Source organism: Pristiophorus japonicus, chromosome 2, assembly GCF_044704955.1.
Source record: "Pristiophorus japonicus isolate sPriJap1 chromosome 2, sPriJap1.hap1, whole genome shotgun sequence".
NCBI lineage: Eukaryota > Metazoa > Chordata > Chondrichthyes > Pristiophoridae > Pristiophorus > Pristiophorus japonicus.
In genome coordinates this window covers 368,744,948-368,771,121 of record NC_091978.1, presented here as the reverse complement: position 1 = coordinate 368,771,121, position 26,174 = coordinate 368,744,948, and the positions used below count along the sequence as shown (strand labels likewise).

Sequence of the window (26,174 nt, the reverse complement as noted above, 5' to 3'; positions counted from 1 at the left end):
TGTTCCGCGCAGTGCTGCTGGCATCAGAGGCTCCCTCCTCGCTTACAGGGAAGGGCCAATGCTGGTTTGCAGCGTTCTTCTTCTCGCTTCTGACGGGCCACGGGACCTGCGCGACTTCCAGTAAAGCCCCAAACGCTGTCAGAGAGTGGCGGGGGGGTGGGGGTGCTGAGGCATCGTGCAGCCGTGAGCCGTCGGAATCATTCAGCTTGCACGAGGAATAAAGTTTGCCCTCGCTGACCCCCACCGCCTTTGATTATCGCTCCCCCCCCCCCCCCCCTCCCCGAGTGGCCGGCCGAGGTGACATCGCCTCCTGCAGCTGCCGTTGGACGCTCGGCGATGCTGCAGGTGGGGGGGGCGGGAGTGAAGATCACATCCGGGGCGGTAACGGGGCGCTGTGCACCGGACGATCTACACAAGAGAGCGAGGCGGTAAGCGTTAGCGCCGGTGCAAAATCGCCAGGGAAGCTCGCAGGCGTGGATGGATTCGCCGTGTACCGCCGGTAACCCCTTAGCGCCCCGTTACCGCCCCCCCCCTCCCCCACCCCCCGCAGGCGCTAACGGGAGACGCAAAGCAGCCGAATTTCTCATCCCAATAATGTTTGACGTGGATTCAGCAGGGTGATGCCCACGATGGGAAACTAGAGTGATGAGCAATGTTCCCCCACAGGTGCGTGGCCGTGCACTGATCAGGAGGTCCCACGCAGGCCGTTCACCTGCTGCTGTCGCTGGAAAAGATCCCGCGCATGGGCGGTCGTTGCAAACTTAAAGGGACCGCGCACCAAAAAATAAATTAGCAGAAACATTAGTGATGAGGAGATATTTGAGTTACAGCTACAACATCTCCTGAAGCAAAGAGGCCTAACAACAACAACAAAAACTTGCATTTATATAGCGCCTTTAACATAGTGAATGAAGCGTCACTGGAGCAATTATCAAACAATATTTGACACCGAGCTGCATAAGGAGATATTAGGGCAAGTGACCAATTGCTTTGTCAAAGACGAGAATTAACAAAGATTTTTAAAATGATGAAGGGTTTTGATAGTGAATAGAGTAAGACTATTTCCTCTGGTGCAATAGAATTTAAAATTCAATTTAAAATTGTCACTAAGAGAATGATCAGAGAGGGTAGAAGAAATGTATTTACACAAAGCGTTTGTAAGAGTATTGAAATACACAGGTAGTGGTTGAGTCACAGACTAGTGCATCTTTAAAGTAAAATTGCATAAGCGTTTGAAGCAAGCAGAGGAAGATATAGAGCAATGAGGGTGGTGAATCTTTGGAATTCTCCACCCCAGAGAGCTGTGGAAGTTGAATATATTCAAGGCTGAGATTGATACATTCTTGAACGATAGGGTCAAGGGTTATGGGGAACGGGCAGGAAAGTGGAGTTGAGGCCAAGATCAGATCAGCCATGATCTTACTGAATGACAGAGCAGGCTCGAGGGGACATATGGCTGACTCCTGCTCCTATTTCTTACGTTCTTATGAGGAGAGAGTGGAACAGGAGGATGAGCTTGGAGTTGCTGCAGTAAATAGTGCCGGCACAGATACAATGGGCTCCTCCTGTGCTGTGAACGTCTATAGTCCTTGGCTAGCAAAAATAACATTTTTTTAATTCATTCCTAGGGTGTGGGCGTCACTGGCCAGGCCAACATTTATTGCCCATCCCTAATTGCCCCTTGAGAAGGTGGTGGTGAGCCGCCTTCTTGAACCGCTGCAGTCCGTGTGGTGAAGGTGCTCCCACAGTGCTGTTAGGGAGGGAGTTCCATGATTTTGACCCAGCGACGATGAAGGAACGGCCGATATATTTCCAAGTCAGGGGAAACATCCTCCCTGCATCTACCCTGTAAAGCCCTGTGAGAATTTTGTATGTTTCAATAAGGTCACCTCTCATTCTTCTAAATTCTGGAGAATATAGGCCAAGTCTGCTCAATCTCACCTCTTGGATAATCTTTCCAACCCAGGAATCAGTCTGGTGAACCTTTGTTGCACTCCCTCAATGACAAGTATATCCTTCCTTAGGTGAGGAGACCAAAACTGTACACAATCATCATCATGAGCGGTCCCTCGAACAAGGATGACTTGCTTCCACTAGAGTTCACAGATGTTTCAATGAAGGACCCAATGTTCCAGTCCTGAACTCCAATTGAGGGGGTGGGAGATGCCTGTGCGTGGATTTTTTTAACGCGTGGTGACCGTTGCACACCAGCCACCACACGGGCTCGACAGAGCGAGGCCTTTATCCATTGGCAAGGGTTGAACCAGGACGACTGGAGACCTGCTCTGCTGCACTGACCTAGTGCGCGCACATATCGCAGTGTGGGCTGGGCCCGTGCTGCCCCTGGGCCCTCGCCTCTTCACAATACTCCAGGTGTGGTCTCACCAGAGTTCTATATAAATGCAGTAAGACATCTTTATTCTTATACTTAAATTATCTTGTAATAAAGGCCAACATACCATGTGCATTCTTAATTGCTTGCTGTACCTGCATGTTAACGTTGTGATTTGTATGTACCATCTCATCCGCACATTATAAGTTCTGACACCCACAACATGAACTTCTGCAGCTGTGTATTTCCACCAATTAATATTTTCATAGAATCATAGAAATTTATGGCACAGAAGGAGGCCATTCGGCCCATTGTGTCCGCGCCGGCCGACAAAGAGCTATCCAGCCGAAACCCACTTTCCAGCTCTCGGTCTGTAGCCCTGTAGGTTACGGCACTTCAAGTGCACATCCAATTACCTTTTAAATGTGGTGAGGGTTTCTGCCTCTACCACCCTTTCAGGCAGTGAGTTCCAGACGCCCACCACCCTCTGGGTGAAGAAAGTTCTTCTCAACTCACCTCTAATCCTTGTACCAATGTCTTTAAACCTATGGCCCATTTCCAGTATTTGCATTATTGTTTTCATTTATAAAATCCTCTGTGTGTTTCATGCCTTGTGACACGCTTCCAAGAGGTTGCAGCCCCACTTCCAATTTTTGAAGGGGCCGCTCCTCAATTTTTGGTTGCATTTCAGTCCCATGTTCCTGATCCTTAGCCACCTGGTGCAGGGTTGGAGGGGTGGGTGGGTAGGGTGGAGGTGGGGAATGGGGGCGGGGAAAGCAGGCAGATCGTAGGACCGTCTCGTTGGTACGCTCCTGGGCCTGCCCAAGGTGGCCAGTAACAGGTTCGGGCAGTCGGGCAGTCGAGTAGGATCGGTCAGCCCGATTGCCTGCCTCTCTTCCGCGGTTAAGTCCACGCCCAGGTGTCTCTGTAGATGGAGCACGAGGTGTCTGCCTCCGCTTGGGGCCTTCCGTGACAAATGGACACCAGAGGAACTGGAGTGCTTCATCGCTTCCAGAAACACAAGTGTGATTTGATTTGTTAAGATTCATTTAAATTCGGTTTAATTTATTGCTTGTGCCCCTTTTTTGAAAGGGGGACACTTGCTTCTTTTTTTTATTGCTGTTGGCACCAGCCATCAATTACTGAAATCAACACGAAAGGTGAAACACGCTCCCAAATACTGGTATCCGTGTGACAGACAGACGCGCAAAATCTGGAACTTGTGGTCTGTCAACGTACATCTGCATGGGCCACAAGAAAGCAGTTGCTGGCACAATGTTGGGCAATTTGTCCACCAACAACTGCGCATGGAAATGTTAGGGTTGATGCAAACAGGTGGAGGGCCTGTTTGCATCAATGTAAGGAGATTTTTTTTTTCCCCAGGCATGATTGAAACATTCTCGTATTGGAAATTATACTGAAACAAATAAGTTTCTGCAAATATTGGGCCCGGATTAGAGTTTTAATAATGTTGAAAATTATCAAAAAAATTTACGTAGGTTGTTAGAATGAAGCTCATTACAATTTACAGCATTGGAATTTAAAGCGTAATCAGATCAGATTTGGGGATTCCATTACATCTCATTAGGGGATTCAATTCAGAAATGATTAAAATGCAATTCTGCTTTGTGATTGGAGGACCGGGCCCATGTGATCCCAGCGACCCTTCCGCAACCGCTTGCATCCCTGGGCTGTTAACCCGCCCTCTGCCTCGCTACGCACTTTTCCAGTTGTCAATGTTGACTTGTGACAGTGAAAGAGAGAGAGAGAGAGAGAGAGAGAGAGAGAGAGAGAGAGAGAGAGAGAGAGAGAGGTTACATAAGAACATAAGAATTAGGAGCAGGAGTCGGCCATTTGGCCCCTCGAGCCTGCTCTGCCATTCAATAGGATCATGGCTGATCTGATCATGGACTCAGCTCCACTTCCCGCCCGCTCCTCATAACCCTTCACTCCCTTATCGCTCAAAAATCTGTCTATCTCCACCTTAAATATATTCAATGACCCAGCTTCAATAGCTCTCTGGATCAGAGAATTTCACAGATTTACAATCCTCTGAGAGAAGAAATTCCTCATCTCAGTTTGAAATGGACGGCCCTTTATTCTGAGACTGTCCCCTAGTTTTAGTATCCCCTATGAATGGAAACATCCTCTCTGCATCCTCATTGAATATATTTAAGGTGGAGATAGACAGATTTTTGAGCGATAAGGGAGTGAAGGGTTATGGGGAGCGGGCATGGAAATGGAGCTGAGTCCATGATCAGATCAGCCATGATCCTATTGAATGGCAGAGCAGGCTCGAGGGGCCAAATGGCCGACTCCTGCTCCTAATTCTTATGTTCTTATGTAACATCTCTCTCTCTCTCTCTCTCGCTCTCTCTCTCTTTTCACCTTGTCGAGCCCCCTCATTATCTTATAAGTTTCAATAAGATAATCTCTCATTCTTCTGAACTCCAATGTGTATAGGCCCAACCTACTCAACCTATCCTCATAAGTCAACGTCCTCATCTCTGGAATCAACCTAGTGAACCATCTCTGAACAGCCTCCAATGCAAGTATATCCTTCCTTAAATACGGAGACCAAAACTGTTCACAGTACTCCAGGTGTGGCCTTACCAATACCCTGTACAGTTGTAGCAGGACTTCTCTGCTTTTATACTCCATCCCCCTTGCAATAAAGGCCAACATTCCATTTGCCTTTCTGATTACTTGCTGTACCTGCATACTAACTATTGTGTTCCTAACACAGATGAGACTGCACACAGGGAGGTTAAAGTAACAGTGACTTCAATCTTTATTAAGACACTCCAGCGTGAGGAACAGGCCTTAGGGGCCGGCTTATATACAGTGCTTCCAAGGGATGCTGGGATCCCTTGGGACGTCAGGGGATGCGCTCCCTGGTGGCGGAACATGGGAGTGCATGCTTTACAGATACACAACATCACTCCCCCCCAAAGTCAAAGTGAAAACTATTTACAAGGTGAGACGGTTAGAAGCCTTTCTTTCCCTGGTGGACCGCCTTGGTACAAGTGTCTGTCCTGGTGTGTTGGCTGTGCCCTCGCTGGGCTGGCGTGTTGTTGGCCCTGCAGGGCTGCTGGCCTTGCAGAGCTGTTGGGCATGATGGGTACAATTTTCTGGTCTGGGGTGGTGTCGTTGATCCTTTGGGTGTGTGTTGTGGGCTCGAAAAATGTGGTGTCTGCTGTGGGTTGTTCAGGGCAGTCTGTGAACCGCAGCCTCATTTGATCCAGGTGCTTTCTGCAAATTTGTCCATTGTCTAGTTTGACTACAAACACCCTATTCCCTTCTTTAGCTATCACCGTGCCCACGGTCCACTTGGGACCATGTCCATAGTTTAGCACATACACAGGGTCATTCAGATCAATTTCCTGTGACACAGTGGCACGACCATAGTTTACATTTTGTTGCTGCCACCTGTTCTCTACTTGATAATGCAGGTTGGAGTGGACCAGCGAGAGTCTGGTTTTAAGTGTCTTTTTCATGAGTAGCTCAGCCGGGGACACCCCTGTGAGTGAGTGAGGTCTCATGTGGTAGCTGAGCAGTACTCGGGACAGGCGGGTTTGAAGTGAGCCTTCTGTGACTCGTTTAAGGCTCTGTTTGATTGTTTGTACTGCCCGCTCTGCCTGCCCATTGGAGGCTGGTTTAAAAGGGGCCGAGGTGACATGTTTGATCCCATTGCGGGTCATGAATTCTTTAAAGTCGGTACTGGTGAAACATGGCCCTTTGTCACTGACCAGTATGTCAGGCAGGCCGTGGGTGGCAAACATGGCCCTCAGGCTTTCAATGGTGGCGATGGCGGTGCTTCCCGACATTATTTCACATTCAATCCATTTGGAAAAAGCATCCACCACCACCAGGAACATTCTACCGAGAAACGGGCCCGCATAGTCGACATGGATCCCCGACCATGTTCTGGAGGGCCAGGACCACAAACTTAGTGGTGCCTCTCTGGGCGCGTTGCCCAACTGAGCACACACGCGGCATTGCCGTACACAGGACTCTAAGTCAGAGTGGAGCCATCGCCCAGGACAATCCAGAGTGGCAGTTCATGCACCGTGCCCTCGTAGGTGACCTTGACCATGGCGCTGCCCAGGACAGTGATGAGTTTCCAATTCCACGGCTACGGGTAAGCCATTCAATTTTACATTTAGCATTATAGGTGGACATTTCGTCAAAAATGTGTGCACCCCATGTACTTCAGGGGTGCACACATCTGAGGCTCGAAGTTGCTTTGATCCACCATAAACCGATCTTCCTCTGCCACATGTTGGTTAGCTGGTTTTGTGGAATTTGCAGCTCGTCTGCAACCTCATTGGAGGTGCCCATTGTTCCACAGCTCTTGCAAGCATACCCTTTGAAGCGGCATGAATAGGCTGAATGGAAGCCTCCACAACACCAATAAGGTGTGAATTCATCCTTTCATCCTTTGTTGCGGACTCTTTGTCATCTGGGTCACCTGAGGCCTGCTGGCAGTTGCAGACATTTGGTTTCTGCCCTGTACATTTCTGCTTGCAAACACAGTTCCAGTTATTTTATGAACATTGCTAGCACATGTGTGCTGAGAGATTTGTTTGTGTTATCACTGGTGGACATAAACACCTGTGCTATCGCAATGGCCTTACTGAGGGTCGGTGTCTCTACAGTCAAAAGTTTTCGTAGGATGGTCTCGTGGCCAATGCCCAGTACAAAAAAGTCTCTGAACATCTGCTTCAGGTAGCCATCAAACTCACATTGTCCTGCAAGTCGCCTTAGCTCGGCGACGTAGTTCGCCACTTCCTGACCTTCAGATCGCTGGCATGTGTAGAACCGATACCTCGCCATCAGCACGCTCTCCCTCGGGTTAAGATGCTCCCGTACCAGTGTACACAGCTCCTCATACAACTTATCTGTGGGTTTCACCGGAGCCAGAAGATTCTTCATGAGGCTGTAGGTCAGTGCCCCGCAGACCGTGAGGAGGACCACTCTCCTTTTTGCAGCGCTTCCTTCTCCGTCCAGCTCCTTGGCTACAAAGTACTGGTCTAGCCGTTTGACATAGGCTTCCCAGTCCTCACCCTCTGAAAACTTCTCCAGGATGCCCACAGTTTGCTGCATCTTTGCGTTGGATTCCTATACTCGTCGCCAGTTATTGTGTTCCTAACACAGATGAGACTGCACACGGAGGTTAAAGTAACAGTGACCTCAGTCTTTATTTAGACACTCCAGAGTGAGGAACAGGCCTTAGGGGCCGGCTTATATACAGTGCTCCCAAAGGATGCTGGGATCCCTTGGGACTTGGGATGCGCTCCTTGGAGGCGGAATATGGGAGTGCATGCTTTACAGATACACAATACTAACTTTTTATGTTTCATGCACAAGGACCCTCAGGTCCTTCTGTACTGCAGCACTTTGCAATTTTTCTCCATTTAAATTATAATTTGCTTCTATTTTTTCTCCATTTAAATTATAATTTGCTTATTTTTTTCTGCTAAAGTGGATAACTTCACATTTTCCCACATTATACTCCATCTGCCAAATTTTTGCCCACTCACTTAGCCTGTCTATACCGCTTTGCAGATTTTTTTGTGTCCTCCTCACAATTTGCTTTCCACCCATCTTTGTATCATCAGCAAACTTGGCTACATTACACTCAGTCGCTTCTTCCAAGTCATTAATATAGATTGTAAATAGTTGAGGTTCCAGTACCGATCCCTGCGGCACCCCACTAGTCACTGGTTGCCAACCGGAAAATGACCCAGTTATCTCGACTCTCTGTTTTCTGTTAGTTAGCCAATCCTCTATCCATGCTAATATATTATCCCCAACCCTGTGAACTTTTATCTTGTGCAGTAACCTTTTATGTGGCACCTTATCGAATGCCTTCTGGAAATCCAAATACGCCACATTCACTGGTTCCCCCTTATCCACCCTGCTCGTTACATCCTCAAAAAACTCCAGCAAATTTGTCAAACATGATTTCCCTTTCATAAAACCATGCTGACTCTGCGTGACAAGAAGGGCACAATACAACATTGCTTTTTTTTTTAAACTGTTGGTGTCCTTACCGAATTCTTTGTAGTCAGACTGCTTGTTGCTTCTGGCATCGTAGGAGGCTGGCCCCACGTTGGGTCCTGTGCTGCCGAGAGCCGAGGCGAAGATGGTGTCCCGCGGAGCTCGGTCATACATCTCTCCAGAGACACAGGGCGAGGGAACCCGGAGCCCAACACCTCGGAACCGAACTCACCGGGACCGGTACAGCTCGAACACCTCGCATCAGCAAGGTCCGCTCTCACTGAAAGCCACTGGGGAGAGACAGAGAGAGAAATCATAATGCAACGTCCACGTCCTCCAGTCAAACAATTATCGATCAAACTTTTGCAAAACGATCAGGCGAAGAGTTTTAATACGCTACATTGTTCTTTCCTTCTTGTTCCCGCGGAGTGGGGTCGACGAGTGCAGAAAAGGTGTTTGCTCCGGACTCTTTCCTTCTGTCCCACTAGACCACCTTAAAGCTGCCACATAGTTTGCTCCTTGTTTCTAAATGTATTTGTGTCGAAATGTATCTCTGTGTGTGTCTCAGTGTAACTCTGTAAATGTATTTCTGTGTACCTGTGTCTCAATGTCTCTCAGTCTGCTTGTCTGTCTGTGACTGTGTCTCTGGGTCTCTTTGCCCCTCAGTGTGCCTGTCTTTGTGAGCCTCTGTCTCTCTTTGTGAGTCTGTCTGTCTGTCCCTCTCTGTCGCTGTGAGACTGTGTCTCTGTCTCAGTAACCCTGTCTGTCTGTCTCTCTCTCAGTCTGTCTGTGCCTCTGTCGCTGTGAGCCTGTCTGCCCCTCGGTGTGTCTCAGTGAGCCTCTGTGTCCCTCACTATCTCAGTGAGCCTCTGTGTCCCTCACTGTCTGTGTGTATCCTGTTACAAGCCCTGCTTCTCATTGTGAGATTGTGTCGGATTCACTGTGCAGCCGCTGCCATGGAGACGGACGCGCGCCTGCACATGGCCGCGCCTCGCCACTTCATTCTGCCCCAGGACTTGACCAACTTCCTCCAATGGCTCGACTCTCTTCCTTTGGGCTTTCAATTAGGAAGATTATCTCATCAATCGGAATCACTTCAACCATAAGTGCCTCGTTGCTAAAGGTTAAATTACAAATGTTAATAGAACTAATGGGATAAGCTTGGCAAATTATAATTTTGTTTCCTGTGTTCACTATGCAGTCCAGCTCCTGAATGGATGTTGACTGTTATACCACCCCTTCTCTCTCTCTCCCCATCAATCAGTTTTAACACCCCCCCCCCACCAAACAAAACTTATACCAGGGAGTTAAGACCCCCACCCCCACAATATCCAGGAATACTTTGTGCAAAGTGCATCATCATCATAGGCAGTCCCTCGCAATCCAGGAAGACTTGCTTCCACTCTAAAAATGAGTTCTTAGGTGGCTGAACAGTCCAATACAGGAACCACAGTCTCTGTCACAGGTGGGACAGACAGTGGTTGAGGGAAGGGGTGGGTGGGACAGGTTTGCCGCACGCTCCTTCCGCTGCCTGCGCTTGATTTCTGCATGCTCTCGGCGACGAGACTCGAGGTGGTCTTTGGCCAGGGACTCCTAGGTGTCGGTGGGGATGTTGCACTTTATCAGGGAGGCTTTGAGGGTGTCCTTGTAACGTTTCCTCTGCCCACCTTTGGCTCGTTTGACGTGAAGGAGTTCCGAGTAGAGCGCTTGCTTTGGGAGTCACATGTCTAGCATGCAAACAATGTGGCCTGCCCAGCGGAGCTGATCAAGTGTGGTTAGTGCTTCGATGCTGGGAATATTGGCCTGGTCGAGGACGCTAACATTGGTGCGTCTGTCCTCCCAGGGGATTTGTAGGATCTTTCAGAGACATCGTTGGTGCTATTTCTCCAGCAACTTGAGGTGTCTACTGTACATGGTCCATGTGTCTGAGCCATACAGGAGGGCGGGTATTACTACAGCCCTGTAGACCATGAGCTTGGTGGCAGATTTGAGGGCCTGGTCTTCAAACACTCTTTTCCTCACGCGGCCGAAGGCTGCACTGGCGCACTGGAGGCGATGTTGAATCTCGTCGTCAATGTCTACTCTTGTTGATAAGAGGCTCCCGAGGTATGGGAAATGATCCACGTTGGGGAGGAGTTAAACTAATATGGCAGGGGGATGGGAACCTATGCAGGGAGACAGAGGGAAGTAGAATGGGGTTAGAAGCAAAAGATAGAAAGAAGAAAAGTAAAAGTGGAGGGCAGATAAACCTAAAGCAAAAAGGGCCACATTACAGCAAAATTCTAAAGAGTCAAAGTGTGTTTGAAAGACAAGCCTGAAGGCTCAGTGCCTCAATGCAAGGAGTATTCGGAATAAGGTGGATGAATTAACTGCGCAGATAGCAGTTAACGGGTAAGATGTAATTGGCATCACGGAGACATGGCTCCAGGGTGACCAAGGCTGGGAACTCAACATCCAGGGGTATTCAACATTTAGGAAGGACAGACAGAAAAGAAAAGGAGGCGGGGTGGCATTGCTGGTTAAAAAGGAAATTAATGCAATAGTAAGAAAGGACATCAGCATGGATGATGTGGAATCGGTATGGGTGGAGCTACAAAATACCAAGGGGTAGAAGACGCTAGTGGGAGTTGTGTACAGACCACCAAACAGTAGTAGTAAGGTTGGGGACAGCATCAAACAAGAAATTAGGGATGCATGCAATAAAGGTACAGCAGTTATCATGGGTGACTTTAATCTACATATAGATTGGGCTAATCAAACTGGTAGCAATGCGGTGGAGGAGAATTTCCTGGAGTGTATTAGGGATGGATTTCTAGACCAATATGTCGAGGAACCAACTATAGAGGGCTGGCCATCTTTGACTGGATGATGTGTAATGAGAAAGGACTAATTAGCAATCTTGTTGTGTGAGGCCCCTTGGGGAGAAGTGACCATAATATGGTAGAATTCTTTATTAAGATGGAGAGTGACAGTTAATTAAGAAACTAGGGTCCTGAACTTAAGGAAAGGTAACCTCGATGGTTTGAGCCGTGAATTGGCTAGAATAGACTGGCAAATGATACTTAAAGGGTTGACGGTGGATAGGCAATGGCAAACATTTAAAGATCACGTGGATGAACTTCAGCAATTGTACATCCCTGTCTGGAGTAAAAATAAAATGGGGAAGGTGGCTCAACCGTGGCTAACAAGGGAAATGAAGGATAGTGTTAAATCCAAGGAAGAGGCATATAAATTGGCCAGAAAAAGCAACAAACCTGAGAACTGGGACAAATTTAGAATTCAGCAGAGGAGGACAAAGGGTTTAATTAAGAGGGGGGAAATAGAGTACGAGAAGAAGCTTGCCGGAAACATAAAAACTGACTGCAAAAGCTTCTATAGAATGTGAAGAGAAAAAGATTAGTGAAGACAAACATAGGTCCCTTGCAGTCGGATTCAGGTGAATTTATAATGGGGAACAAAGAAATGGCAGACCAACTGAACAAATACTTTGGTTCTGTCTTCATGAAGGAAGGCACAAATAAACTTCCGGAAGTACTAGGAGACCGAGGGTCTAGTGAGAAGGAGAAACTGAAGGATATCCTTTATTAGGCAGGAAATTGTATTAGGGAAATTGATGGGATTGAAGGCCGATAAATCCCCGGGGCCTGATAGTCTGCATCCCAGAGTACTTAAGGAAGTGGCCCTCTAAATAGTGGATGCATTGGTGATCATTTTCCAACAGTCTATTGACTCTGGATCAGTTCCGATGGACTGGAGGGTAGCTAATTTAAAAAGGGAGGGAGCGAGAAAGCGGGTAATTATAGACCAGTAGTGGGGAAAATGTTGGAATCAATTATTAAAGATGAAATAGCAGCGCATTTGGAAAGCAGTGACCAGATCGGTCCAAGTCAGCATGGATTTATGAAAGGGAAATCATGCTTGACAAATCTTCTGGAATTTTTTGAGGATGTAACTAGTGGACAAGGGAGAACCAGTGGATGTGGTGTATTTGGACTTTCAAAAGGCTTTTGACAAGGTCCCACACAAGAGATTGGTGTGCAAAATTAAAGCACATGGTATTGCGGGTAATATACTGACGTGGATAGAGAACTGGTTGGCAGACAGGAAGCAGAGAGTCGGGAAAAACTGGTCCTTTTCAGAATGGCAGGCAGTGACTAGTGGAGTGCCACAGGGCTCAGTGCTGGGACCCCAGCTCTTTACAATATATATCAATGATTTGGATGAAGGAATTGAGTAATGTCTCCAAGTTTGCAAATGGCACTAAACTGGGTGATGGTGTGAGCTGTGAGGAGGACGCTAGGAGGCTGCAGGGTGGCTTGGACAGGTTAGGTGAGTGGGCAAACAAGTGGCAGATGCAGTATAATGTGGATAAATGTGAGGTTATCCATTTTTTAGCAAAAACGCAAAGACAGAACATTATCTGAATGGCGGCTGATTAGGAAAAGGGAGGTGCAACAAGAGCTGGGTGTCATGGTTCATCAGTCATTGAAAGTTGGTATACAGGTACAGCAAGCGGTGAAGAAGGCAAATGGTATGTTGGCCTTCATAGCTAGGGGATTTGAGTATAGGAGCAGGGAGGTCATCCTGCAGTTGTACAGGGCCTTGGTGAGGCCTCACCTGGAATATTGTGTTCAGTTTGGTCTCCTAATCTGAGGAAAGACGTTCTTGCTATTGAAGGAGTGCAGCGAAGGTTCACCAGACTGATTCCTGGGATGGCAGGACTGACATATGAGGAGAGGCTGGATCAACTGGGCCTTTATACATTGGAGTCTCGAAGGATGAAAGGGTATCTCATAGAAACATATAAGATTCTGACGGGACGGGACATGTTAGATGCGGGTAGAATGTTCCCGATGTTTGGGTAGCCCAGAACCAGGGGACACAGTCTTAGGATAAAGGGTAGGCCATTTAGGACTGATGAGAAACTTCTTCACTCAGAGAGTTGTTAACCTGTGGAATTCCCTGCTGCAGAGAGTTGTTGATGCCAGTTCATTGGATATATTCAAGAGGGAGTTAGATATGGCCCTTACAGCTAAGGGGATCAAGGGGTATGGAGAGAAAGCAGGAAAGGAGTACTGAGGGAATGATCAGCCATGATCTTATTGAATGGTGGTGCAGACCCGAAGGGCCGAATGGCCTACTCCTGTACCTATTTTCTATGTTTCTATGTCCAGGGCCAAGTGCAAAGGTGCTCCCTCTGCCCCAGCACCAACAGCCAGTGTGACGAGCTCCAGCTCCAACAACCCCTCGATTTTAAAATTCTCATCCTTATTTTCAAATCCTTCCATGGCCTCCGAGGAATTCCCTCTCTATCTCTGTAACCTCTTCCAGCCCGACAACCCTTCGAGATCTCTGCCCCTCCAATTCTGAACTTTTAATCACTCTACCATTGATGGCCATGCCTTTAGCTGTCTGGGTCTTAAGCTCTAGAATTCCATCCTAAAACCTCTCCACCTTTAAGACACTCCTTAAAACCTACCTCTTCGACCAAGCATTTGGTCATTTGGCCTGATATCTCCTTATGTGACTCGATGTCGAATTACGTTTGTTAATTGCTCCTGTGAAGCGCCTTGGAACATTTTACAAGGCGCTATATAAATGCAAGTTGTTGGGGAAGACCAAAATTAGGGGCCATAGATATAAATCCAATTGGCAATTCACGAGAAACGTCTTTACCCAAAAAGTGGTCAGAATGTGGAGCCTGCTACCACATGAGGTGAATAGCACAAATGCATTTAAGGAGAAGCTAGATAAGTACATGAGGGAGAAAGGAATAGAAACATATGGTGATGGGGTTAGATGAAAAGAGGTGGGAGGAGGCTCATGTGGAGCATAAATACTGGCACGGGTCAGTTGGGCCGAATGGCCTGTTTCTGTGCCGTAAATACTATGTAATTCTATGATGCAACGATTTCACAAAGTAATTGGAATTGATTTTTGTGGGTCATAAAAAGAAAAATACTAATTTAAATTCACCCTTTGCAAGTGAATGCAAGCAACAAGTTTTATAGATAGAGTATATAACCTCCATATGTGTTTGCCTTGAAACCCCCCCCCAGGTATTGGTCTTTGTGTGACAGTTAATAAATATTACAGTCCCATTTTATTCCATCACGTCACTGATAGGAAAACATTTGTTTGTAGTAAGTGAGAAATAAAACAAGGATATAAATATCACAGATTGGAATAGGACTGGGAATATATAACGCGCCAGGCTTGGCTCAGTTGCAGCACTCTTGCCTCTGAGTCAGAAAGCCATGGGTTCGTCCCACTCCACAGACTTGTGCACAAATGTTCTTGTGAAGCGCCTTGGGATGTTTTAAAAGTTCTATATAAATGCAAGTTGTTGTTATGGATGGAAACTTTGCAGACCCCGGACAGACTCGTTAAAAAGGTGTTTCCGACAAAGTTATGGTAGCTGACCCGGAGAACCCACGAGGAAATTTCCTGCGTATAACAGCAAACTTTTAACCTTTAAGGTCTCGACATTTTTTTGAATTAGGCAAGAATATGAGGAAGATTCTTGAGTTTCATCTATTATATCCAATATCATAGGCGGTCCCTCGAACAAGGATGACTTGCTTCTACAAGAGTTCACAGATATTTCAATGAAGGACCCGATGTTCCAGGTCCTGAACTCCAATTGAGGGGGTGGAAGATGCCTGTGCGTGGATTTTTTTAACGTGGGGTGACCGTTGCACACCAGCCACCTCACGGGCTTGACAGAGCTAGGTCTTGGTCCAGTGGCAAGGGTTAACCAGGACGACTGGAGACCTGCTCTGCTGCATGGACCTAGTGCGCACACATATCGCAGTGTGGGCTGGCCCGTGCTGCCCCTGGGTCCTCGCTTCTTCTGTGCCCCGTACCCTCATTCGCCGCACCTCTGCCCGTGATGTTCCAGGGCCCGCGCTCCAGCTCTATTTATAGCTCCGACCTGCGGTGGTGTTCCCACACAGGTCGAGACGGCCCATGATGTTCCAGGGCCCGGCACTCCAGCTCTATTTATAGCTCCGACCTGCGGTGGTGTTCCCACACAGGTCGAGACGGCCCATGATGTTCCAGGGCCCGGCACTCCAGCTCTATTTATAGCCCCGACCTGCGATGGTGTTCCCACACAGGTCGAGACGGCCCATGATGTTCCAGGGCCTGGCACTCCAGCTCTATTTATAGCCCCGACCTGCGATGGTGTTCCCACACAGGTCGAGACGGCCCACGATGTTAGCCCATATGTCCAATAATGGCTGAAATTAACATCTGAATTTTTCGTAAAAAGATTGACTGGACAATTAAGTTTCTCATCCCATGTCTTGGTTTTTTTCTTTTAAATATGCTCAGCAGGTAAAGGATACAATGCTGGAGAATGGAACTTTCCCTTTCAGGTGCCTGCTGTCAGCCTCAAGCATTCCCTCATCGTGTCTATCACAGGTTAGACATGGAAAAAAGGTCCTTCTACTCCACACCACATGCCTCAGTAGCTACATAGTAACTGCAAATGAAATAAGACCAAGGTCCATCTAATGTGCCTTCTACCAGCCTGATCATGGCATGATACAATAATACTAGAGTTGTTGACTAATCATAGCAATCAATTTCCATAAACTGGTCTGAGATACTAGCTGAGAAGAGCACTCCCTTCTGCACTAATGCAGCATATTTTCCCATACCGATCACTGAGATTACTGGCTATTGGGTGCAAGAGACTCATAGGCGCACCAGGGGCTCCTAGAGCACTCCTTATGGAGCCTGGGCAACAACAACAACTTGTATTTATATAGCACTTTTAATGTAGTGGAACGTCCCAAGGCGCTTCACAGGAGTATTATTTGACACAAAATTTGACACTGGAGAAATTAGGGTAGGTGACCAAAAGCTTGGTCAAAGAGGTATGTTTTAAGGAGCGTCTTGAAGGAGGGTAGAGAGACGGAGAGGTTTAGGGAGGGAGTTCCAGAGCTTGGGGCCTCGGCCACAGAAGGCACAGCCACCAATGGTTGAGTGATTGTAATCAGGGATGCTCAAGAGGGTAGAATTAGAGGAGCGCAGACATCTCGGGGTGATTGTGGGGCTGGAGGAGATTACAGAGATAGGGAGGGGCGAGGCCATGGAGGGAGTTGAAAATACAGAGAAGAATTCTGAAATTGAGACGTTGCTTAACCGGAAGCCAATGTAGGTCAGCGAGTACAGGGGTGATGGGTGAGCGGGACTGGTGCGAATTAGGACACAGGCAGCCAAATTCTGGATCACCTCTAGTTTACGTAAGTTCGAATCTGGGAGGCCAGCCGGAGTGCATTGGAATAGTCAAGTCTAGAGGTTACAATTGGTCTGGGTTACAAGCCGAGAAGAGCACTCCCTATTGCAGTAATGTTGCATGTTTTTCCCCATACTTTCCCCATACCAACCATCTTTCTGAATTAAATTATCAATTAGTGCCAGATTACTGGCTATTGGGTGCAAGAGGTCCTTAGGCCCACCCGGGGACTAGCTTAAGTCTGTCCAAGCACATTTCATTCGCACTCCTAGCAGATGGAGGAGACGTCAATCTGGACTGAACCAAGTCAATAGTACTGAACCAAGGTCCCAGAGATGAAAGGCCAATGTCCAACCCACTGCAACACATCAAGGACTGCAGCAGTTCAAGAAGGTCCAGCACCATCTTCTCAGGGATGGGCATTAAATACAACCTTGTCAACTAATTCCATGCTTTCTTACATCGACTCGTAAAATGTTGCCTCGGTTAATCACACTATACTTTCCATGCTAATTAATGAGGTGCTGGTACCTGAAGAACTGAGTGTGAGCATGACAACCCATTGTAAATCTACCAAGTTGGATGTCAAGTTTCGCTTATACTGTATTTGCCGCAGCATTCGTTTTTGAAGTTGAGGTTTATTGGGGGGGGGGTCAAAGTTCAAAAATAGTTGTCAGGACAGATGAAAGGTCATCGACCAGAAATGTTAACTCTCTTCCTCTCTCTCCACATATGCTGCCTGACCTGCTGAGTGTTCCCAGCATTTTCATTTTTTAATTTCAGACATGTTCAGGGTTGTGACGATGTCAGTCACTGATTATGTCATCATACTGCTCCATTTGCAAAAATGAATAAAGTGCCTCACAAAACATATAAGCAGTCAGTGCTCCAAATAATTAGCTGTACAGGCTGATGAATTTAGGCTGATCTACTAAAAATCAATTATTTATAGATTTGGATTTTGGATTTCACTATTTAAAATGAGAACTGCGATAAAATATATTAAAACAAATTGCAATATATGACTCGTTCATGCAGCTACACACATTAGTAAATGTATTCTACAAAACTATTTAGAATGTTTGCATACTTTAATTTTAATTAATTTATTAGAATCATAGAAATTTACAGCATAGAAGGAGGCCATTCAGCGGCCAACAAAAAGCTATCCAGCCTAATCCCACTTTCCAGCTCTTGGTCAGTAGCCTTGCAGGTGCACATCCAAGTACTTTTGAAATGCTTTTTGCTCCTTTAGAGGCTTAATATACATTGGTTTTTTACAGGATTATCTATATCTAGATCCCGATAAACAAGGTCAAAAAGTAGAAAACAATGAGGCATTAGATTAATGCTTTTTATTTGTATTTCACAAAACACGACATAGAGACCGTGAGATTACTGTCACAGATTATACAATGACCATGAGATTATTTACTTTTTATTCATTCAATGTGGGCATCACTGGCAAGGTTGGCATTTATTGCCCATCCCCAATTGCCCTTGAGAAGGTGGTGGTGAGCCACCGCCTTGAACCGCTGCAGTCCGTGTGGTGAAGGTGCTCCCACACTGCTGTTAGGGAGGGAGTTCCAGGATTTTGGCCCAGTGACGATGAAGGAACGGCCGATTTATTTCCAAGTCAGGATGGTGTGTGACTTGGAGGGGAACGTGGAGGTGGTGGTATTCCTGTACGCCTGCTGCCCTTGTCCTTCTAGGTGGTAGAGGCCGCAGGTTTGGGAGGTACTTTCGAAGAAGCGTTGGTGAGTTGCTACAGTGGATCTTGTAGATGATACACACTGCAGCCACGGTGCACCGGTGGTGGAGGGAGTGAGTGTTGAAGGTGGTGGATGGGGTGCCGATCAAGCGGGCTGTTTTGTCCTGGATGGTGTCGAGCTTCTTGAGTGTTGGAGCTGCACTCATCCAGGCAAGTGGAGAGTATTCCATCACACTCCTGACTTGTGCCTTGTAGATGGTGGAAAGTTTTGGGGAGTCAGGAGGTGAGACACTCGCCGCAGAATACCCAGCCTCTGACCCGCTCTTGTTGCCACGGTATTTATGATCCAATTAAATTCTGGTCAATGGTGACCCCCAGGATGTTGATGGTGGGTGATTTGATGATGGTAATGCCATTGAATGCCAAAGGGAGGTGGTTATACTCTCTCTTGTTGGAGATGGTCATTCTCTAGCACTTATGTAGTACGAATGTTGATTGCCATTTATCAGCCCAAGCCTGTTACAGACAGATCATATCATGACCATGTGATTACTGGTACAGACAGATAATGCAGTGATCATGAGAGTACTGGTACAGACAGATCATACAGTGACCATGAGATAACTGGGATAGAGAGATAATGCAGTGACTGTGGGATTACTGGTACAGACAGATCATACTGTGACTGAGACAGATACTCACATGAGGATTCATCAGGAAGAGTTGTAAAAGTGTAGTTCTAATCTGTTTAAGCTGGTCGAAGCTAAAAGTTCAAATCCCACTGAACTGTTGTGTGTAGTATCATTTATAGTTTTAGCAACATCTTACTAGCATCATCATCATAGGTGCTCCCTCGAACGAGGATGACTTGCTTCCACAAGAGTTCACAGATATTTCAATGAAGGACCCGATGTTCCAGTCCTGAACTCCAATTGAAGGGGTGGAAGATACCTGTGCGTGGATTTTTTTTAACGCACATCAGCCGCCACACAGGCTTGACAGAGCTAGGCCTTTATCCAGTGGCAAGGGTTAACCAGGACGACTGGAGACCTGCTATGCTGCACGGACGTAGTGCGCACACATATCGCAGTATCTTCTGGGCCCCATACCCGCATTCGTCGCACCTCCGCCACGACCTTTGGCCGCTCCTCCGCCCCAAATTAGCATGATAATCACATGTCAACACATTCTGGTTATTTTTAATTAATGTGCAGCACATTCTAAATTATGTAATCCTCTTTAGTGCATCTGCGCAGCTCTATCATTGCTTTTCCCACGGTTTGTACCTCACCTTTTCTCATATCTTCTCTGTTGGTCTACTGTATTCAGACTGTCTTCAGTTCATCTCTTGACTGCTTGGCTCAGTGCCTAGAACACACCATGTCTGTCCTTGTAGATTATTAGTCCATTAATGTCTGTTCACAAGTTCTAATCTTATCCTAAATATGACCTCTTAAAACCGGCTTATAGTGCAGATTCTTGGTTGTATTATGTGCAAGTGTCTTTAATATTGAGAAAGGTTTTCTCCAATTGAATACTGGGAAGGCCGAAGCCATTGTTTTCATCCCCACCTCAAATTCTGTTCTCTAGCCACTGACTCTATCCCTCTCCCCAACTTCTGTCTGAGGCTGAACCAGACTGTTCGCAACCTTGGTATCATATTTGACCCTGAAATGAGCTTTCAACCAAGACCGTCTATTTCCACCTCCGTAATATCACCCGTCTCCGTCCCTGCCTCAGCTCATCTGCTGCTGAAGCCTTCATCCATACCTTTGTTCCCTCTAGACTTGACTATTCCAACACACTCTTGCCTTGCCTCCCACATTCTACCCTACGTAAACTAGAGGTGATCGAAAACTCGGCTGCCCCGTGTCCTAACTCGCACCAAGTCCCGCTCACCCATCACACCCTGTGCTCACTGCCCCGTGTCTTAACTCGCACCAAGTCCCGCTCACCCATCACTCCCTGTGCTCACTGACCTACATTGGCTCCCGGTTAAGCAACACCTTGATTTCAAAATTCACATCCTTGTTTCCAAATCCCTCCATGGCCCTCACCCTCCCTATCTCTATAATTTCCTCCAGCTTCACAACCCCCCGAGATGTCTGCGCTCCTCTAATTCTGCCCTCCTGAGCATCCCTGATTATAATCGCTCAACCATCAGTGGCCGTGCCTTCTGCTGCCTAGGCCCGAAGCTCTGGAACTACCTCCCTAAACCTCTCCGCCTCTCTTTCCTCCTTCAAGACGCTCCTTAAAACCTATCTCTTTGACCAAGCTTTTGGTCACCTGCTCTAATTTCTCATGCGGCTCGGTGTCAAATTTTTAAATCTCAGAATATTCCTGTGAAGCGCCTTGGGATGTTTCACTACGTTAAAGGTGCTGTATAAATACAAGTTGTCGTTGCTTAATAACATTATTAGAATTATTAGGGTCTTTCCCACCTGGCCTACTTCTGTTTACACTTACCAGTATCAAATTCAGATGCTCACTAAATAATGGCAATTCTAATGGTAATTATCGAACGATGATTTCATTATATCTGGATTAAAAGTATTGTTTTAAACTAGGTGTCCAAGCTGCAATCCGTTGGCAGTTGTCACAATTTGGTAATCCCGTCTCAGAAGCCCTGGAACATTTGCGTTGATATTTCTTATTCGTAGATTGGCCCTGTTTGAATATTGCGTTTGCAAAATTAGCTTTTTTCTTTGTTGGTGCTGTTTGCTCATTCGTGGGCGGATCCTACATCGAAATACCAAGGCCTGTGATTACCCGCAACTTACGATAGGTGCAATTAAACTTTATGCGTGGCCCTCGGAGGCAAAAGCTTCGACATTGCTGATTTAAACCCTGATCAATTATATTAGGTGCCTACAAAATCAATTGCTGCTCTACCTGACTGTAACTGCTGTCATTGATTTTAGAATCTGAATCGTGTCGGTCTCTGCATTTATATTCTGCCTGGTGTTGGTGCCTCCGTCATCATCAGCAGTTTAGGGAATGGATTTTTCTCAGCCCAAGGAAAGAAAGATTTCTCTCCGTAGCTAGAATTAGCGCAAAGGGTTGTCCATGCCAGGCATAATAGAACTATGCAGCACAGAAGCAAGCTGTTAAGCCTGCCAGTGCTTTTCTTCACATGGGCTGTCTCGCCAAATCACACTGTCCTGCTCACTCCTCACACCCTTTAATAGTCCTCCTTTTCAAGCAATCAACTAGCTCCCTTTTATCATTCATAGGCAGTCCCTGGAACGAGGATGACTTGCTTCCACATGCGTTTCAATGAAGGACCAGACATTCCAGTCCTGAACTCCAGGGGTGAAAGATGCCTGTGCGTGGATTTTTTTAACGTGTGGTGACCGTTGCACACCAGCCACCACACGGGCTTGACAGAGCTAGGCCTTTATCCAGTGGTAAGGGTTAATCAGGACGACTGGAGACCTGCTCTGCTGCAAGGACCCAGTGCGTACACATATCGCAGTGTGGGCTGGCCTGTGCTGCCCCATAAGAATTTCTGAAACACATATGGTGCTGTATAAAATCAAGACTAAAGTCCACAATGACTTTAATGCAATCTAAACTGGCTGTAGTACCCAGGAAACCTGTGTTTCGACAAACACACTGAACCAACCTTATATAGAATATACAGCACAGAAACAGGCCATTCGGAGAATATACAGCACAGAAACAGGCCATTCGGCCCAACCAATCCATGCCGGCGTTTATGCTCCACTCGAGCCTCCTCCTGTCTTTCTTCATCTAAATCTATCAGCATAACCTCTATTCCTGTCATGTATGTATGCTTGGGTTTACTAGCCACTGTCAGAGGTCATTGGGCTGTGCGCACGTGTGTGCGGCCCAGGTATAAAAGGCCAGTCATCTTGTAATCACTTTGGGTCCTAATAAAGTAGAGCCAGGTTTGTAGCTGTTCGGAGTTTACAGTATTCAGTCTATTGAGTTATTGTATAACAATTCTCTTCTCCCTCATATGCTTGTCTAGCCTCCCCTTAAATGCATTTATACTATTACAGCGTAACTTTGTGTGGTGTGCAGAGACTGGGTTACATTTTCTGTTTCATCGCACGGGCGATAATCTGGTGAACCGGATTGCTTGCTTGTTAGAGAACCTGTCCAATTTTCATTCCATTTGGGTGGCTTGGATAAGGGATGGCGAAGACACAGTTTAATCAAATCTAGTCAACAACTGTTCCTCCCAGCCTCTTGACCTCCACCAACTGAGAAGGACAAGAGTAGCAATGCCATGGACGCACCATCGCCACTCAAGTTCCTGAAGTGGGACTTGAATCCACAATCTTCTGACTCAGAGGCGAGTGTGCTACCCACTGAGCCCCAGCTGACACACTAAGGATCAATACAAGTTCAATACCAAGGATCAATACACGTTGAGCATAACTTCTCGACTTATCACATCTATCCCTCTAGAATACCATATAATGCTTGGCTATATTTTGCCATTCCTTCATCATCACTGGGTCAAAATTCTGCAACTCCCTACCTAGCACAGTCTTTCACAAACCAGCTAAGAATGGGCAATAAATGTGGCCTTACCCAGCATTACATGGTATTCTAGAGGGATGGAATTAATAAGTAGAGAAGTTATGCTATACTTGTATTGATCCTTGGTATTGAACGTGTATCGATCTATAGTGCGTCAGCTGTGGCTCAGTGGGTAGCCCACTTGCCTCTGAGTCAGAAGGTTGTGGGTTCAAGTCCCACTCCAGGGACTTGAGCACAAAAATCTAGGCTGACACTCCCAGTGCAGTGCTGAGGGAGCGCTGCACTGTCGGAGGTGCCATCTTTCGGATGAGATGATAAACCGAGGCTCCGTCTGCCCTCTCAGGTGGATGTAAAAGATCCCATGGCACTATTTTGAAGAAGAGCAGGGGAGTTGTCCTGGGGCCAATATTTATCCCTCAATCAACATAACAAATACAGATTATCTGGTCATTATCACATCGCTGTTTGTGGGAGCTTGCTGTGCGCTAATTGGCTGCCACGTTTCCCACATTACAACAGTGACTACATCCCAAAAATACTTCATTGGCTGTAAAATGCTTTGAGACATCCAGTGGTTGTGAAAGGCGCTATATAAATACAATACACACTTGGAGTACTGTGTGCAGTTCTTGTCGCCATATTATAAAAAGAATACAGAGACACTCGAAAGGATGGGCAAAAGATTTACAAGGATGATACCAGAACTGCGAGGTTATACCCATCAGGAAAGGATGAACAGGCTGGGTCTTGAAATGACTGAGGGGTCTTTAAAATTATGAAAGATTTTGATAAAGAGTAGACACAGAGAGAGTGTTTCTACTTATGTGGAAGAGCAAAACTGGAGGGCAACAATATAAGATGGTCATCAAGAAATCCAATAGAAGAAACTTCTTTACCCAGAGAGTGGTGAGAATGTGGAACTCGCTGCCACAGGGAGTGGTTGAGGCGAATAGTATCGATGCATTTAAGGGGAAACTGGATTAGCACTTGAAGCAGAAGGGAAGAGAAGATTATGCTGAAAGAGTTAGATGCTGAAAGATGGGAGGAGGTTCGAGTGCAGCACAAATGCCAGCAAGGACTGGTTGGGCCGAATGGCCTGTTTCTGTGCTGTATATTCTCTGTAATTCCATGTAATTCTATGTAGCATTTACAGCACAGAAACAGGCCATTTGACCCAACAGATTTGTGCCAGTGTTTATGCTCCATACGAGCCTCCTCCCTCTCCCCCCACCCCTTCAGCTAACCCTAACAGCATAACCCTTTATTCCTTTTTCCCTCACATACTTATCCAGATTCCACTTAAATGTGATGCCCACATCCTGTGAAGAAATTAAACAACAAATTTGTTGGAAAACTCCCACAGTCATGCAGACATTAAATCTGTCATTGCGATCTATATAGTAAATAAGGAGAAGCTGTCTCCAGTGGCAGGAGGACACAGATTTAAGGAAATTGGCACAAAAACCAGAGGGAAGATGAGAAATCTTTTTCGGCAGCGAGTTGTTGTGATCTGGAACGCGCTGCCTGAAAGGGCAGGGGAAGCAGATTCAATAATAACTTTCAGAAGGAGAATTGGATAAATACTTGAAAAGGAAAACAAATTTGCAGGGCTATGGGGAAAGATCTGGGGGAGTGGGACTAATTTGATCGCTCTTTCAAAGAGCCGGCACAGGCACAATGGGCCGAATGGCCCCGTTCTGTGCTGTATCAATCTCTCAGCAAGACATAAAGAGGCAGACTTTCCATTTCCTCCATGTGAAGCTAGTAGATTGTCTAAGCGGGGCGACTGAGGGAAAAATTGGACAGGGAAGAGCGCATGCCCGTAAAGATGTCCACCCAACTCCCAATCCAATTATCGAACTGAATGGCAAATCACGGGCTCCCTTATGGACATGTGCTCCTCTTAGGGTTGCTAACTGTGATTGGACGTATTCTGTGAGATTTCATCACATCGCCTCCAATTGCCCTGCCCCCCACACTCCCGCCATTGGTCGGCCAATACGTCCGTCCTTGCTACCACCACCCCCATCCCCCCCACCCTGCCACCCCACGTTCCTGCGCCAATTGGAAAGCAAACAGACTCAATGGGGTGGAAATTCGGTCGCGCCTCAGTTGGGCGGTATCCCGGGCGGAGCAGTAAATATTGCACCGGCAAATGGTTTGCGTCTGCCGCTCGCCGCTGCAAAATTCACCAGCTGGGCCCGGAGTTTGGAGCAGGCCGCTGAGGGAGGCGTTGCACACCTCTTTTAGAGATGGGAGTGTTGGCTATGTTCTCCAACCACAGGATGGCACTGCTGCCCACTAACTACTTAAACTCCTAATGAGCCTGTAGCGTGAAGTAGTTGGCAACTCCAGCCCCAGCTAACTCAACAGCACCCGAGCTATCATTAATAGGGGCAGCAATTAGAGAAAAAGTACCGCATTTACAGCATCAGGATATGTAGCCTGTGAAGTAGCACCAGTTGGCGTGCAGTGTATTAGGATTAGGATTAAGACAATCAGCAGGCCGGGGCTATTAGTGGGAGCAGCGCGTGCTGCTGCAGGAGGGCGACGGCTGACTGCAGTGCGGGCAGGTACAGCAGGAGTGGGCGAGGTCGGGGCGAAGGAGCGGCGAGAGAATGTAGAGGTATGTGATCGGGTCCCAGGAGAGGTATGACTTCGGGACCCAGGGGCAGCACGGGCCAGCCCACACTGCGATATGTGCGCGCACTAGGTCCGTGCAGCAGAGCTGGTCTCCAGTCATCTTGGGTAATCCTTGCCACTGGACCAAGACCTAGCTCTGTCAAGCCCGTGTGGTGGCTGGTGTGCAACGGCCACCACACGTTAAAAAAATCCACGCACGGGCATCTTCCACCCTTCAGGATGTAATTCGGGATCCGGAATATCATTGAAACACCTGTGAACTCATCCGCTTTCGGTGTGGAAGCAAGTCATCCTCGTTTCAAGGGACTGCCTATAATGATGATGGTATTAGGATGTAAAATTCACTAATGATTGAAATCATTATTTTAGGTTGCATCATTAGCTTCAGTTGCCTAGGCCCCAACCTCTGGAATTCCCTCCCTAAACCTCTGGAATTCCCTCCCAAAACCTCTCCGCTTCTCTCTCCTTTTTAAGACGCTGCTTACAAGCTACCTCTTTGACCAAGCTTCTGGTCACCTACCCCTAATTTCTCCTCATGTGGCTCCAAGTCAAATTTTGTCTGATAATTGCTGCCTGTGTCCTAACTCGCAGCAAGTCCCATTCACCCATCACCCCCTATACTCGCATTGGCTCCTATCCAGCAACGCCTCAAATTTAAAATTCTCATCCTTCTATTGAAATCCCTCCGTGGGATTGGGGCCACTGAAAATTGAATGACTTGAAGCAAA

The 26,174-nt window shown here is 47.0% G+C and overlaps 1 long non-coding RNA gene across 2 annotated transcripts in view; it reads right to left on the bottom strand.

The window, feature by feature from the left end:
- LOC139250520 (uncharacterized) overlaps positions 1-26,174 on the bottom strand; it is a 44,791-nt gene that overhangs the window by 11,289 nt on the left and 7,328 nt on the right. The window contains exons 2-3 of one of the 2 annotated variants that reach the window (XR_011591317.1): positions 19,583-19,659; positions 8,389-8,625 (exon numbers count right to left, since the gene is read on the bottom strand). This is a non-coding gene — a long non-coding RNA (uncharacterized lncRNA). Of the gene's footprint in view, positions 1-8,388; positions 8,626-17,920; positions 18,808-19,582; positions 19,660-26,174 lie in introns of those variants that run through there. The other variant, XR_011591324.1, reaches the window with a different exon arrangement.